The sequence below is a fragment of the Marmota marmota genome, unplaced genomic scaffold (genome assembly GCF_001458135.2).
Source record: "Marmota marmota marmota unplaced genomic scaffold, marMar, whole genome shotgun sequence".
Lineage (NCBI taxonomy): Eukaryota > Metazoa > Chordata > Mammalia > Rodentia > Sciuridae > Marmota > Marmota marmota.
In genome coordinates this window covers 3,108,773-3,114,617 of record NW_026000079.1, presented here as the reverse complement: position 1 = coordinate 3,114,617, position 5,845 = coordinate 3,108,773, and the positions used below count along the sequence as shown (strand labels likewise).

The 5,845-nt window shown below is 45.0% G+C and overlaps 1 long non-coding RNA gene across 3 annotated transcripts in view; it reads left to right on the top strand.

The window, feature by feature from the left end:
• The window catches only part of LOC107156743, a 19,885-nt gene that overhangs the window by 4,965 nt on the left and 9,075 nt on the right, over positions 1-5,845 (top strand). For 2 of the 3 annotated variants that reach the window (XR_007351874.1, XR_007351873.1), the window contains exons 2-3: positions 720-847; positions 4,462-4,767. This is a non-coding gene — a long non-coding RNA (uncharacterized LOC107156743). Of the gene's footprint in view, positions 1-347; positions 848-4,461; positions 4,768-5,845 lie in introns of those variants that run through there. The other variant, XR_001505388.2, reaches the window with a different exon arrangement.

Genomic DNA, 5,845 nt, shown 5'->3' with positions numbered 1-5,845 from the left:
TATATATATTTATATATATATTTATATATATATTTATATATATATTTATATATATATTTATATATATATTTATATATATATATATATAGCGCGCTCGCCTGGCATTCGTGCAGCCCGGGTTCGATCCTCAGCACCACATACCAACAAAGATGTTGTATCCGCCGAAAATTAAAAAATAAATATTAAAAAAATAATAATAAAGTTTAAAAAATAAATAAATAAAAAAATTTAAAAACCCAAAGTAATATCTGATTATTGCATAAATTTTCAGAGAATACAGACAAGTAAACATAATTAAAATCATCTTTAATCTTCCATTTCTAACTCATTGGTGTCCACCCTTCCAGGGTTTTCCCTGTGCATGAAGATACCAGGGACAAGAGGTGACTGGTCGTCTCCCAAGGTGTCGAACCTCCCCAGGGGCTGTGAAGTGACCCCAAACGCAATGCCTCTAGTACCTACCACTTAGGACTACTTATCAATGATTGCCTGAATGATTAAGAGTTATATCTCTATAAACAACATGTCTCCGCATGCCCCTCACTCAGCAGCCCTGCAGGTGCAATTCCATGTGGGCCTCCAGGAGGCTGGACCTCCCCCATCAGGGGGAGGGTACTTCATCGTCATTGCTTGCTGTTTCAATGATAGATAATGGTCTGGTTTTGTAATCATCAATCTGGTTTGTTGTGGACTTTTCTGTTTAACCTCACTGCCTGCAGGGACGCATATCTACAACAACAGCTTTGAGTCTGTCATCTCCTATAACCAGGCTCTGGTACACACATGGCTGCATCCAGCTGGATCATTCATCTCCAAGGAGTGAAAAGTCTGCAAATTCCCACAATAGGTACGTACAGTCTTGCTGGTTGTGCTCCCTAGACAACTTGTAACATATTATCAGAGAAAGTAATAAAGTGCTGAGTTATTTTTAAGTCCTAGGGCATTATTTTTAAAGAGGATATGTACATAAATAGTTTTCTAAGAGGTAGAACAAAAACAGAAGTCTAAGAGCAGTTCATAGAATTGGTTGGCACAAATTACTGGCTGCTGCTGCTGCTGCTTTTTTTTTTTTTTTTTGTACAGGGATTGGACCCAGGGACACACTACCACTGAGCTACACCCCATCCCCTTTTTATTTTTTATTTTGAGACCAATTCTCTTGATAAATGTTCCAGGCTGGCCTTGAACTTGTGATCCTCCTGCCTCACTCAGCCTTCCTAAGGCAGGACTGGGATCCCAAGTGGGGGCCACCACACCAGCTGTTTCTCTTCACTGTTTACCACTCTACCCTGGCAACATTAATTTTCAGAATTCACGGGGTCTCCCATGTTATCCACTTGCTTTGATAACCTATAGGGGTTTCAGGGGACAGAATAGTGAGCTGCCCAACTGGCTAGAGGTGTTCCACAGCTATATTTATATTATATACTATTGATGTTGGTGACCAGAACTGGCTTTTGAAGCTCCAAGAAATTAAGAAAAAGTTAGCCCCCAAAGAAACAGAGGTCTCCAAAAGCGGTTAAGTGCTCAGACCCCAAGTTAACCAATAAATGAAAGAAAAGGAGTGGCATTTACCTAGTATCTGTATGGGCTGGGCATTGCGGTTAGTAAATACTGTTATAAATAAAACTACAGAATCAGTAATAATGTCAAAACAAGACTAAACCCCATAGCTACCAGGCCTCTGTAGAATGTTCTACATGTCTGTATAACCACTTAATGTACATTTAGACTCATAACTACCCACAAGGTGACCTCTATGCAGCCTGTGATTTTATGCATTAAATCCAGACCTTTAAGCTGCCTGTCCTCTGCTAGCTCAGTCTTTGAATGCAGCCTGCCTGAGACTGGCTTAGCTCCTGGCCTGCTCTGAGATCCCACCAAGTTGGGACCCAAAGAGTAGACTGAGGTCTACTCTCACTTTTTCTTCCTCCTCTTCCCAGCCTATGAGTGGAGAGGCTTAGTCCCAGTTGCAAGGACAATGTCTCAATCACCACAGCTCATAGAAAGCAACTTGTGCAGGCTTGAAGGCAGCCTGGGCCAGAGTGCTGCAGTTTTTTTCAGGAGAAGCAGGTTGAGGTTGATTTCCTAAGAGCCAATCTGCAGAAAGCCAGTTTTCAAATGGCCAATTCATAGTTGGTAGAGTTGTAAACTGAACAACCAATTTACAAAACAACCAATTACTTTTTTTCCTCCTTGGTCTTAACTGACCAGTGTTTATCCTGTCTTTACAATAGAATTTGGAAGAAAGGTACCTTGCTTTCTCTCTTCTGCCCTGGAGCTACAACTGAGGAGAAACCGGAAGAGCTAGGGGCTGAGATCCAGCAGCTTTTGTAGAACTTTCCTCAGAGTGACTTTCTGGGAATTGACAGAGGGCCTATTCTAAGTGTCTACCATCTTCTTTCCAAAGGGAATTAGTAAAGCTTTGCCATTTAGTTTTTTTCTTTATTTTTCTTTTGGTATTTGGGTTTAAACCCAGGAGCTATACCACTGAGTTACATCCTAAACCCTTTATAATGTTAAGTCAGAGACTTGCTAAATTGCCCAGGTTGGCCTTGAACTTGAGAGCCTCCTACCTCAGCCTCCCAAGCTGCTGGGGTTACAGGCATGTGCTGCTGCATCCAGCTAGACTTTGCCGTTTCTAATTTGTCTTTGACAAGTCAGTATTGACAAGTTCACAAAAATTTCCATCTGTACACACAGAGGAGAAAGCCCTGAGGGGTCAGATTGGAGATGCTGGCCTAAAAGATTGTAGGGATGTGGTCTCAAGTCAAGCCATGCCAGTGGCCACCAGGAGCTGGAGGCTTAAGAAGCAGTTTCAACCCCAGAACCTCTGAAGGGAGAGCAGCCCTGTCCATACCTCAGTTTCAGTCCAGTGACACTACTTTCAGACTTCTGCCCTCCAGAGAGAGTAAACTTTTGCTGTGTTAAGCTACCAGTTGGGGTAATTTGTTACAGCAACTTTAGGAAACCAACACAGATTTTTGCCAGTAGGACAAACCACAGAGCTAAGTTGGGGACAGCCTTAGGCCTCGCTGGGCCACCAGCCAGGGTTCTGCATTTGGGGATATCAGATGGAAAGGCAGAAACAGACTAGCTCTCACAGACAGCAGAGTACAAGCCACAGTGCCTGCTTTTAATTAACCCCAAACAATATATCCTTCTCATTACTGTCCAACAAAATTACAGTTTTCTGATTTTATTTTCTGATTTTATTTTTTTCCAGGAAGGTGCCATTCATTCATTAATTAACTTATTTATGGTGGTACTGGGCACTGAACCCAGGCCCTCATGCATACTAGGCCAGTACATCCCCACCCCAACTTATATTTTGAAATGAATGTCCCGTGCGGTAGTTCCAGATACTTGGGAGGCTGAGGCTGGAGGATCACTTGGGCCCAGGAGTTCCAGACCAGCCTGGGCAACCTAGCAAGACTCTGGGTCAAAAAGGAAAAAGAAATTTTTTTTTATAAAGATGAAAATAAATCCCATATGAAATAAAAAAAAATTCCAAGGAAATAATATAAAATGTAGGCAAATTCTGATATGATTGTGTGGGTTTTGTTTCGTTTGTTTTTTTTGTACTAGGAATCGAACCCAGGGGCACTCTACCACTGAGCCATACCCCCAGCCCTTTTTTGTATTATAGACACAGGGTGTCACTGAGTTGCTTAGGGACTCACTAAGTTGCTGAGGCTGGCTTTGAACTCTCGGTCCTCCTGCCTCAGCCTCTCCAGCCGCTGGGATTACAGATGTGCACCATGGCTCCTGGCTGTGACTGTGTTTTATGCAATTGTAACCCCCTCCCTCATGCACTCTGTCCAGTCTTCCCCACACAGCCAGAGTGATTTGTGAAAAACGCAATCTGATCATGTCATGAAATTTAAGAAAATTATAAACTATCAGTTAATGGGAGGAGAGACAGGCAGTCGGAATCCAGGAAGGGGCCAAGGAGGCTTCAGCCATGCAGACAGGGCTCTGGTTGAGAAAGCATATTGGATCCATGGGTGCTACAGCTTAGATCTGGGGTGTCCCCCAAAGTCTCATATTGAAAGCATGATTGCCAGTGCAGCAGGGTTCAGAGAGGAGGCTTCTAGGCAAGGACTGTATCATGAGGGCTGTGCCCTCATCAGTGACTAATCCACCAAATGGTATCATCAAATGGATAGCACATCTGTAAGCCCAGGGACTAGGGAGGCTAAGGCAGGAAGACTGCAAATTTGAGGCCAACCTAAGCAACTCAGCACTGCCCTAAGCAACCTAGCAAGACCCTGTCTCCAAATAAAAAATAAAACAGGCTGCATTGAACCTCTGGGTTCAATCCTCGGTACCAAAAAATAAATAAATTGACAGCTGAATGGACTATTGGGAGGTAGGACCTACTTGGAAAAAGTGGGTCACTGCAGGCATATCCTGGAGGGGTTGGTCTCTACCCGGGTCCCTTCCCCTCTCTGTTCCCAGGCTGCCATGGACTGGGCCACTCTCCTCCACCAAGCCCTTCTGCGAAGAAGCTTCTGCATTGGAGGCAGCCAGCGCAGACTGAAAGCTGTTAAACCATGAGCCAAAATAAACCTTCCCCCTCCAGGTTGTTCATGTCAGGTATTTTGGTCACAGTGAGGAGAAGCCAACTAACACACTGAGTATTTGGTTCATTGTCATATTTCAGTGACTTACTCGTTGTTGCATATGTGTGCTTTATACATTTCAAATATCTACACCATCACCACCACCAACAAAACAACGTGACGGCTTCCTAACGTTCCTAAGGTAAGGCAGACAGGCAGAAATCTTGACGTGACTGGTGGGGCCTCGTCTGCCTGGACCTGCGGTCCTCTCCTCTCGCCCTCAGTCCCTGCTTCTCAGCCTCCCCAGCCTCCTCTTCCCTTCCTGCAGGCTGCCAGGCTCCCTGCTGGCCGGCTCTTGCCTGTTCCTCCTGCTCTCACCTCAGTTAGGATCGTCCTTCAGAAGGTCGGGGAGCACCGACCCTGCCCCTCCCCATCCTGTGCGCAGCAGCTCCCCGAACCTCTCCTTTGCAGCAAGGTCACACCTATGGTTTACGTTTCTTTGTTGGTTTCTGGGTTAGTGTCAGTCTCTCTAACCTCAGGTTCCATGAGGCCAGAACTACACCTGGCGCTTCACAGAACATGGTAGGCCACCCAAAGTATTATTGAAAAGCGAAACATGTATGTTTTCCTTGAAAGACAGGCCATAGCTGTGGGACTCCCACACAAACCAGAGTCTTCCCACAGGAAGGTGACGGATCTCGTTCTAAACTGTCCTTCCCACTGCACACTCCAACTCTGATTGACCCGGCCCACGCCCTGTCTCTCTGGAGTTCCAGGTTGAAGTTCCAATATGGAGTGAGTGCACTAATAAATTAACCCACAAAGCAACAAATTCTGACAGCTGCCTGGGCTGCACTACCCGGGCACCCAGCCCTGACGCACACACAGCAAGAGCCCACTTATCAGAAACCTCCACAAACCTCTGTCCTGCCCACTGCTAAAGACCAAGTTCCCAATCCAGATAACACCAGCCAGCAAGCAGTATTTGGAGACTTGATATAGAGGCTGTGAGTAGGTTCTAAAAAGCTACCTCGTCCAGACTCCTCTCCCACTGCCTAAATTTTAAACTAGACTGGCTTTGCCTTTGCTAGACAGGAAAACTCCCACTGCGCACTCCGTCTTTGATGGCAGAGTCTGTATTTTCTGCTTAACAAAGAAGGCTCAAGGGGCTGGGGGTATAGCTCAGTTGCCAGAGTGCTTTTCTTGCATCCACAGGGCCCTGGGTTCAATCCCCAGAACCATCACACACACAAAAAAAAAAAAAAAAAAAAAAAAAAAAA